This window comes from Pinus tabuliformis, chromosome 1_2 (genome assembly GCF_031772625.1).
Source record: "Pinus tabuliformis cultivar Carrire ecotype Pingquan chromosome 1_2, CPIR1, whole genome shotgun sequence".
Taxonomy (NCBI): Eukaryota; Viridiplantae; Streptophyta; class Pinopsida; order Pinales; family Pinaceae; genus Pinus; species Pinus tabuliformis.
Window position 1 is genome coordinate 484,601,340 of NC_142298.1, and position 9,828 is coordinate 484,611,167.

The window sequence follows — 9,828 nt, forward strand, 5'->3', positions numbered from 1 at the left end:
ATTGGGATTGCTTCAACCGTCCAACATTCTTTAGATTTTTATTCGTAGTTTTCTAATTTCCACTCATAGAGCTTGGTGTCAAAATTTTTACCAATGGAGAGAGGTGATCCTATCAAGATTTCGCCAAATAAATTTGGTTCCACATTATCTCTATCTTCATGTAGTACTTGGTACATTACTCTCGTTTCTGATTCTTATTCGCAATCTTTGACCCATGGCTTTCCTTCATGAGATTCAAAGGAATAATATTTTTCTTGTCAGTACCTTTAGATTAATTATGTATTTCTCTAATGATATAGTCACTTATATCCTTCATCCCCACAATCTACCAACTAGTGCAGGATATGCAAGTATTCCATCAACTAAGTCAATGACCTCAAAATCAACTATCATCGAGATTCCCATAATTAAAGTTTTTACTTTCCTTAATGTTGCAATAGGTTCAATAAATATTTGATCATTAAGTTTGAGATAATTATTTGTCCTTTGAAGATTTGGTCTACCCATGCTTATCCATGATTTTTGAGGAATTACATTCACTTGTGACCCAAAGTGGATGATGACTTGTCATACCATGTAGCCATTTATTTCAAGGTCAACTTTTGGGTCATGATCTTCGAATTTGTTTCCTTGTGATAGTTGTTGCACATTTTTACATCACTCACTTTCACTATAATCTTTTAGTAGGTTCATAAGCTCTTCTAGATGTCTAACTGAATGTTCTTCTTTTAGAAGATCCAGGAATTCTTATAATATGACATAATTTGATAGTTTTCTTGAGTCAACTTCTTTTGTAAAAAAATCAACTTCTCTTGTCATTGTGTCCTCTTGTACCCGCATCTTTGGATGCCAAGTCATATATTTTTTTGGTCAAATGACTTGTTGATTATAATTCCTGTCTCTTTCAACACCTAACCTTGTAATGACATGAATATTTTTCAAATTTAAAATATCTTGTTTTGGAACATTTTGGAATAAGTTCACAATTGTTTTATTCAAAACTTTTTCAATGATATTCAAATTCAAGCTTCTGTGATCCATATCATAACGTATAAAGGATTTTTTGGAAGAAATCACATTGAAGATTTGGGTCGACATGTTTCGAACCAACAAGTGTGGTTCATCTTTAGGACACGATGAAGAAACAGATCCAGGAAAAGGGTTAAATAGGAAGACAGGTCAACCTAACAGCTAGAAGAAAATGGCTATGTTTGACTATGGGAGGGAGAGGGAACAGATTTGCAATAAATAATAACGGTTATATCTGATAATGTTCAATTCATATTTATTTATTTATTTATATTTATCTTAATGGTTATATCTGATTTTATATATATATATATATATACACACACACACACACAAAGGATTCTTAATAAACACCTATTCATAAAATATAAATGTTAAACTGTGAATATATATTAATAATCTATGAATAAAAATTAATATAAAATTGTATATTAGGGTTTTATATTATTATTATTATTATTATTATTATTTAATAGTAACAATTAGAATATAGAAAGCACCTATTCATATTAATAAAAATAATGTTAAATTGTTTATAAACAATCTATATAAATCATTATGTATAAAAATTAATATTAGAATTATTAATATTTTTATTAAAATTACCATAAAAATTATTTATAATGCAAGAACAATTTCTAGTAGAGAGTTAACAATTATTATTTATATATCAATAATAAATAAATAAATAAATAAAATAGAGAAATTTAAGAAGAGAGGGCGGGAATCCAACAACTACTAATTTTCCAGCCGTCGTCCCTATTAATATTACTAGAGGACTTCTCAATTTCAATGGCTTCCCTAAACTTCCGATGATGAAAATGGGGAATCTTAGCGATAACTCTAGCCTCCTCAATGCATATATGATGCTTGGTCTTCTCTGCATGTTCGGCTAAAGCTGAGGATTTTGTCCTCCCGTGTTTAATATCAGCAGCGTGTTCCTTAATCCTCTAGTTTATAGAATGACCAGTTTCACCTATGTAAGAGGTTCCACAGGAACAAGGGATGATATAAAAACTTTTCACATCCATGGGGTTTACTTGGTCTTTAACAGACTTGAGGGAACTCCTAATGGTGTTGAGGGGTTGAGGAAATATTATGCCTCTTTAGGATTCTCGCGATCTTGTCAATCATCCCTTGGATGAAGGGGATGTGGACTCTTGAGTTGTGATCGATGGGTTCTTTCTTGATCTTGGGACCTTTGCTTGCTTTAAGGAAGGCTTTGATACCTTACTACCTACTATAGCCATTTTGGACGAAGACATTAAGGAGGTGGGACATTTCTTTGGAAAAGTGGTCTTCATTAGAAATCCTCAGAGCACGAGTGGCTAACGTGCTAAGAACACCTACCTTCTGCACAGGGAAATGATCCTGGGGCAATATTTCAAGAAATGATCCACCAAGCGACACATATTGTAGAAGAGAAATCCAATATTATATATTAATGAGAATTTCAAAGAAATGTGACCTTCTTGTCAATAGGTGAAACAATAAAACCTTCCTCTACCTCGACCTCTATCATTATATCCCCCTCAATGGCCATCATATTCTCCTCGATTGTTTCCTCTTCCACAATATGTTGGTGGCTCATTGAGCTGATCCACAATTTTCATATGATAAACAACATGATAATTTGGCATTTTCTTCCCATTGAGTAGACACTCTTGCATTGAGTTGGGTATCTCCATGATGCACCATTTAAGCTTCAAATTACGAATATTGTACTGGTAATCTTTAGTAGTATGATTTGAAGTGTTCTGAAAAATATCCCAGTATATGTCAGATTGTATCCACTAGAAATCATAATCAAAGTAATAAATACATTTAAAATTATCTTTAGTATGCCCTTTAGTCTGTCAGTTTCTATACCATGAGTTAATCATTTTAAGTGTTAGAGCCAACAACGAGTTTTGTAGTTTCTCAATTTTATCTTCAAGTTTATTGTTAATCGATGAGATAATCGATTGAATTTCATCATATGTCTCAACACATTGGGCCAAATTAAGAGCCTCTTCACATGTTTTAAATTCATGCATTCTTAATGGACCAAAATATTTTGGAGGAGACTAGCCACTTACCATTGAAATAATAAATTTGCATCAATGACATATCATATTTGACTTAATAGATCTTTGAATCTTTTGACATATTCTCTCATAGTTTCATTGGGTCTTTGTTTAATTTCCTTTGGTTTCTATGCTGCAAGATGCTTTACATAGTGGGCCTTTAAGAAGGTGAGAAAGTTGTTCTTAATTTCATCTGTTAATTTTGGTTGCTTCTCGGTAAGATTCATGAACCATGTTAATGCTTGCTTCCTCAAGGGACCTATGAAATGAGTCATCTTCTTATTTTCATCAACAATATCATTTGCAGACCAGAAATTTTCACAAACAAACCAATGATTTCTTAGGTCTTCATCACCCTTGTAGAGGGGAAGGTGATTTAATCTAATTTTACTTGTCAAATATTTTGATGTTCCATATGTTCCAATGTTACTTGACTAGTTGCTAATGGTAGGATCAATGGTGGGTTGAATGCTCATAGGTGTTCTAACACCTTGCTTGTCACCGATGTCTTTCGAGAATGACTTATTGGTCTAGTACACTCTATCTATTTATTTGGTAAATTGACTCAGCCCGAGTCACAAATATTCACGGACCAAGTTTATACTTTCAACTTTTTCAATAGATACTAATTGCAATAGATATGATCGTGAGATTACTGATTTGGAGAAGTACTTGTTTAATATCTTGATTCTCATCAAAATTTGCGACTTTTGGTTGAATGTCTTGTTCATGTTCATGTTCATTATGCTAAATAATGGGTATGTATGAATAATGTCATGATGTTTGGTGAAGGAATTCTCTAATAGTGGGAGTTATTATTGATATAGGTGGAATCCTTCGAATGGCAGTACCAGAGTCATCAATTTCCATTGCATTTACTTTCCCTCTAGGATTTATATGTAGACCATTATTTTCTATCGAATAAGGTGGTTCTACGCCTCTCGAATCATCTTAGGAGTCCCGTGCGTCTTCACTCACACGCTCACAATTTTTCATTTTGATTCTCTTGTATTCTTCTCTCATTCATTCCCATCCTTGTTGTCTTTTACCCCTTGCTATTTTTTTGGATATTGGCCGATTGCTTGTATTGTCGATTATAGTTATGTCGGGTACTTTCTTAATGTTGTTTTTTAGTAGTTGACCTTCTTCCTTCCATCTTTATGAGTTTTTAAATACTTCTCCAATTTTACTTATTTCTTTTTCTTTTCTTTATTTCTCACGACTCGTTACCCCCAATGAGAAAGGGAGTACGTAACGTCCATGTTTATTTGCTTAAAACGTAATTCCATGCTTCTTTTGTATCTTTATATTGGGCATTGAGGAAGTTCTTCTAGTTAGTTTAACTTTTCTATCGATCGGTATTTATTGGATTCTACAACAAATGTAATGTCCCCAACTGAGGTTGGGAAACACTAACCAATAGTACTATGAAATATAAATAAATTAAAATGCAGAAAACATATACATCATTTTATTTTCCATAAATTAGCATGTTCCAAACAATTATAATTAATTATGCACTACAATATAATCTTCCACCTATTTTCTATATCTCATATAACAATAGTTAAGCACCATAGTGGAAGAATTTCATGTAATTATACCAATCCCCAACTGGCATTAATTATTCCAATAATACACTAATTATAAGGCACCACAAAAATACACAATATATAATACAATAGTTCCATAATTTAGGGTTTATAACTGGAATGAATAAATGTGGATACAGATACACATAAAATCATTAGGAAACATGGTACTTATCTGTATTAATAACCCAACTAGTTGTGGGCTCTCCATATTCCACCCATCCATACACTTGGTGGTTTAAAAGCTCAACCACTGGGTCACCCCCATGTTTGGATGAAAATTGTAACTAAAAAATGTCCATACCTCCATGACCAAGGTTCCAACCCAACATTTGTGCTGCTCCAGGGCTCCAAGAAACCTCCAGGCCATAAACTGACACCAAGTTCCCAATATAACTCCATTCCCATCAAGCCATAAACAAGGTCAACAAACCCTCAACCACCAAGCTCCCAGAGTTAGAATTAGGGCTCATATAATAAATAGGATACATCCATACAACACATTGAACTTAATAACCATACCCTGGCCAATTTAGAGACCAACCCCAATACTCACTGGCCATCATTTAGTCTTAGATTCCTCCCCTGGAATCACTAACTAATCCCCTTATCTCCTGCAAGATTAACTTCTACTAATCTCAAACTACACTTCTTTATATATGCATGGCCTTAACTTTCCATGTGGCACTCTCTCGAACCCTCATGGGCCCCAGGTTGAATTTTCACCAAAATATCCAACCGTTTCCTTTTTCCTTAGAGTTGTATCCCCCATATTCTTTTCGTGCAGTGGCCTCTGCAGCTAGCATTATTTTATTAATATTTAAGGATATGTACATTTAAAATATCTACAACATTCACCTCGTGGATCCTCTAGCCACTTAGCCAAAAATTGGCATATCAGTATATTTGCAACTACATGGGCATGCAGGCCAACAAAGTATTTCCAGCTCACTAGCCTAATATAAAATGTACATGTATTTACATCATTAAAACAAGTGGGGGTATTACATTCCTCCCCACTTATTATATGCACTTCCCTCATTGCATCATACATAAAAACAAAGAAGATATACAACGTATCAGTAAAAAAGGTGAGGGTATTCTGCCATTGTGACCTCCTGTTGCTTCGAGGTCGCATCCTCAAGAACGAGCATGGTTCATTGTACCTTTACCATTCATATGCATCCATGCATGTGTGTTATATTCTTTCCATGACTAGCCCCACGTGTGAAGCAGAGGAGTGAGGCTAGCACCCCCTTCATTACACTGTGCGCAGCGGGGGGGGAGGGGGGACAACCCTCCTTGTTGGGGGGTTTGAAGGGGGTGGTAGCTCCCTTTTATGGGGTCTGGGGCAGCGCCCCGAGAAATTTATTTTGGACCCTATATTAGGTGGATGGACCTACCTATGGTTTTGTGCATGGGTTTCACACATGGTTTTGGGCATGATGGTTTTCTGCCCATGGTATCTTATAGATCCGATCAAGGGAACTGCAGTTATGTTCTAACCCAAGGTTAATGGATTGGGGTTTAAGAATGCTTCAGCGTGTGTGTATATATATATATATATATATATATATATATATATATATATATATATATATATATATATAGATATAGATATTGTAACATTGAAAGGAATATAATAAAAAATCAATCTGGTAGTCCCAGTTTTGGGATCTAGGGGAAATCTATGTGTATTTATTTTGTGTTTCTCGCCATTGTATATTTTCTTTTTTTAAGAATTCATTTGGAGGTAATTTATGTATAGGGTTAAAACGTACATTTTGTATCAGAGCAGTTTTATCTTCAAGGGGATTCCTATGCTATTGAGGGGTTTTTCTCGGGTCTATGGTAGATCGTATTCAGTGGGATATCTACATAATCGACTCTTGAGGTGAAAGAAGATGACAGGTAGTGGAAATATAGAGATTGAGAAATTTAATGGTTGGAGTTTTTATTTGTGGAAACTCAAGATGGAGAATTTGATGGTGGATAAAGAACAATTGATCACGATAGATTCGAGTACTAAACCAACAACAATGTTAGATGAAGACTGGAAGAAGTTGGATCGGAAAACAAAGAGCATAATATGGTTGTGTATCTCAGATTCATTATTGTTGAATGTATCAGGGGAAGCTTTGGCAAAGGCTTTGCGGGACAAGTTAGGGACTTTGTACCAATCTAAGTCTCTGGTAAATAAACTATTCCTACAAAAAAAAGTTGTATAACTTGAGGATAAAGGATGGAGACTCAGTGACAGAATGAGTCTGCACACCTTTAATATTGTGGTAAGCCAATTTTTATCTATTGATATTAAAATTTTAGATAAAGATAAGTGCACCAGTTTGTTGTGTTCTCTACCAAATTTGTGGGATAGTTTGTTGTTTCAATAGGTAGAAATACAACTCACCTTTAGTTTGATGAAATAGTCTCATCCTTGTTGTCGGAGGAGATGAGATGGTAAAATATGGAGGGCTAGAATTGTGATGCCTTGTCTATACAAGGGCAGTAACAGAAAATAAAAAAATAAAAAAAAAACCCTCGAGTGGGAGATCTAAATCTAGAAGGAGATGTAAATCTCCAAGAAAACCTGTAAAGATGTGCTAGAAATGTGGAAAGGAAGGGGACTTCAAAATGGATTGTAGATCTAAAGCTCCTGAGAAAGGAAAGCGATTTGATGTTGCTCCTTTTGTAGAGGTGAAAACCAAGTTAGATGAAGGTGGGGATGTGTACCTGGCTTCTTCTTCAAGTACACATTTAGATCATGAGGCATGGTTGATTGACATAGGTGCATCCTTTCACTTCACTCTACACAGGGAGTGGTTCTACGAGTATGATAAATATGATGGTGGTGATGTCTTCTTAGGGGATGACAGGATGGCTAGAAGCGTCAAAAGTGGAAAATTAAAGCTGAAGTTTCAAGGTGGAATGATTAGAACACATACAGATGTTATGCATATTCCTGCATTGGCCAGAAATTTGATTTATGTAAGTAAGATGGATGATGCAGGTGTAAAAGTGATGTTTGAGAAAGATACCTACAAGATGGCTCAAGGAGCACTGGAATTGATGTAGAGAGTTTGGATTGGAACTTTGTCCAAGATTCTGGGTAGCACTATTATTGATGGGTGCAACAGTTCTGTGCTTCCTATTGAAAAATGTGCAACAAGAAATGTTAAATTTAGAATGTGCTAAAAATAGACCTGCTAAAAATAGCATGTCTAAAAATAACAGTTTGGCCAGTGAGGTCATTGGCCACATTAGGTGAGAGGTGAAACTGCTAAAAATAGAAAGTTCTAAAAATATCATTTCTGGGTCCCTTCCTATTTATAGCAGTCCCTGGTCTATCTATAAGAAGTAAAAACGAAATTGGTCTTAACAACAAATTAAAATATTAATTAATTAATCTCCATGAGTTAATCAGTTAAGGAAAAACAAACTTAAAGTCTTTGTGAGAACATGCAATTATTTCTCCACTAATTGGGGAATGTGTCCTTGATTTTCTCCATTGATTGAGGAATTAAGGATGAGTTCTATATTGAGAGGATCAGTTGACATAGTTTAACTTAGTCAAGTCCAATTAGATTATTTTAACAAGTTGTTAAAATAATGAAATATAGTTTGTTAATGCTTGCATGCTTGTGACAACTATTATTTCAGATAACTGAGCATTCCCTCATGGATAACTGATGCATGTCAATTCTGTCAGAGACCCAATTGAGATCAGATGTGGGACAATGTACTATTAGTTGGAAGAATATTTTTCCTATAAAGGAATCTCATCCATGATGATGATTTATCTCCTTCAGGTTTGTGCAGTTATTTCAGAGGTTAGTGTTGCGTGTGAGGTGAGAATCACATAGGTTGCAGCTGGAGGACCCAAGAAAAACTGTGCATAGAAATAGGAGGCTTGGAGGCAGAGGAGAAGGTTTGTGAGAAGCCCTTGACTGTCTATGAGCAACAGAGGGATTGTACTGAGAGCTGGATAGCTTCTGAGCTAAGGCTTTGTGTAATCCGGACTATATTTCCACTTGTATGTTAATACAGAGATGGGGTTTTAAGCAGGTGCTTTCCCCGGGTAAATTATTTTGTGTTATGTGTGTTTGATTTCTCCATATTAGTTATATGTGTTCTTATTGATGTTGCTCATGGTTGATTAAGCTTCCGCTAAATTGTTTCTATAAGTAGATCAAGTGTTTTGCTTTAGTATATTGCATTACTAGGTTGATCTATAGGTGGGAAATTTCTACATGGTATCAGAGCTAGCTGATTTGTAGAAAAAGTTCTACATGGTATCAAAGCTAGCTGATTTGTAGGAAAAATTCTACAAAATTCTACATGGTATCGGAGCACAAGTGATCAAGGAAGAACAATATACAAGAAGAGGAGATTTCAAAGTTTTGAGTTTTGGGCCGAGAGTTTGCAGAGCAGATCTGAAAATTTTTGTACAAAATTTTCAAAAACAAATAGCAGATTTGGATTCCTTGCGGAAAAGTACCCAAAATCAAAAAAGAAAATCGGCTGAATCAAAGTTCAGATGAGGGAGATATCATTGATTTAAAATCAGCGCTTTTTCTAGAAAATTTCTTGACAATGGGAAAGTGGAAATAGATTGGTATGCTGGCCAAGAACTTGTATGCACTTGAGGTACAAGATGCATGCAAAGTCTTGAGGAGTAAGGCAAAGGTTAGTTACTTGGTGGTTGAGAGGGAGAGTAAATTACCTCTCAACGTGCAGTGCCAGAAGAAGTCTCATACAATTGTGGAGGAGCCACAATTGGTGCAACAGCTTCAGGAGGTTGTGGAGCAGCGACAACAAGGGAAGCTGAGAGGAGATCGAGTAGAGACATCTACTCATTCAGAGACCTCTAGTAGGGGGAAACTTCAAGCCAAGTGGGCAGAGGGATCACATGCAGCCATACCTCCAGGTAGGAGGTGGGGCGATGTGGAGTGATCGTCCCATGGAGGAGGGACAGGATCCTTGAGGTACCCAACCTCTTGGATGAGACCTTGCTACAGGAGCCTCGATGTGGAGTAGCAGGAACTGACTGATTGGGTAAAGAGAGATGTAGATGGATCAGAAAAGAGAGCTACAGTGTAGTGAATCCTAGGACAGCGCATAGCTAGCAGGCTGTAGCAATG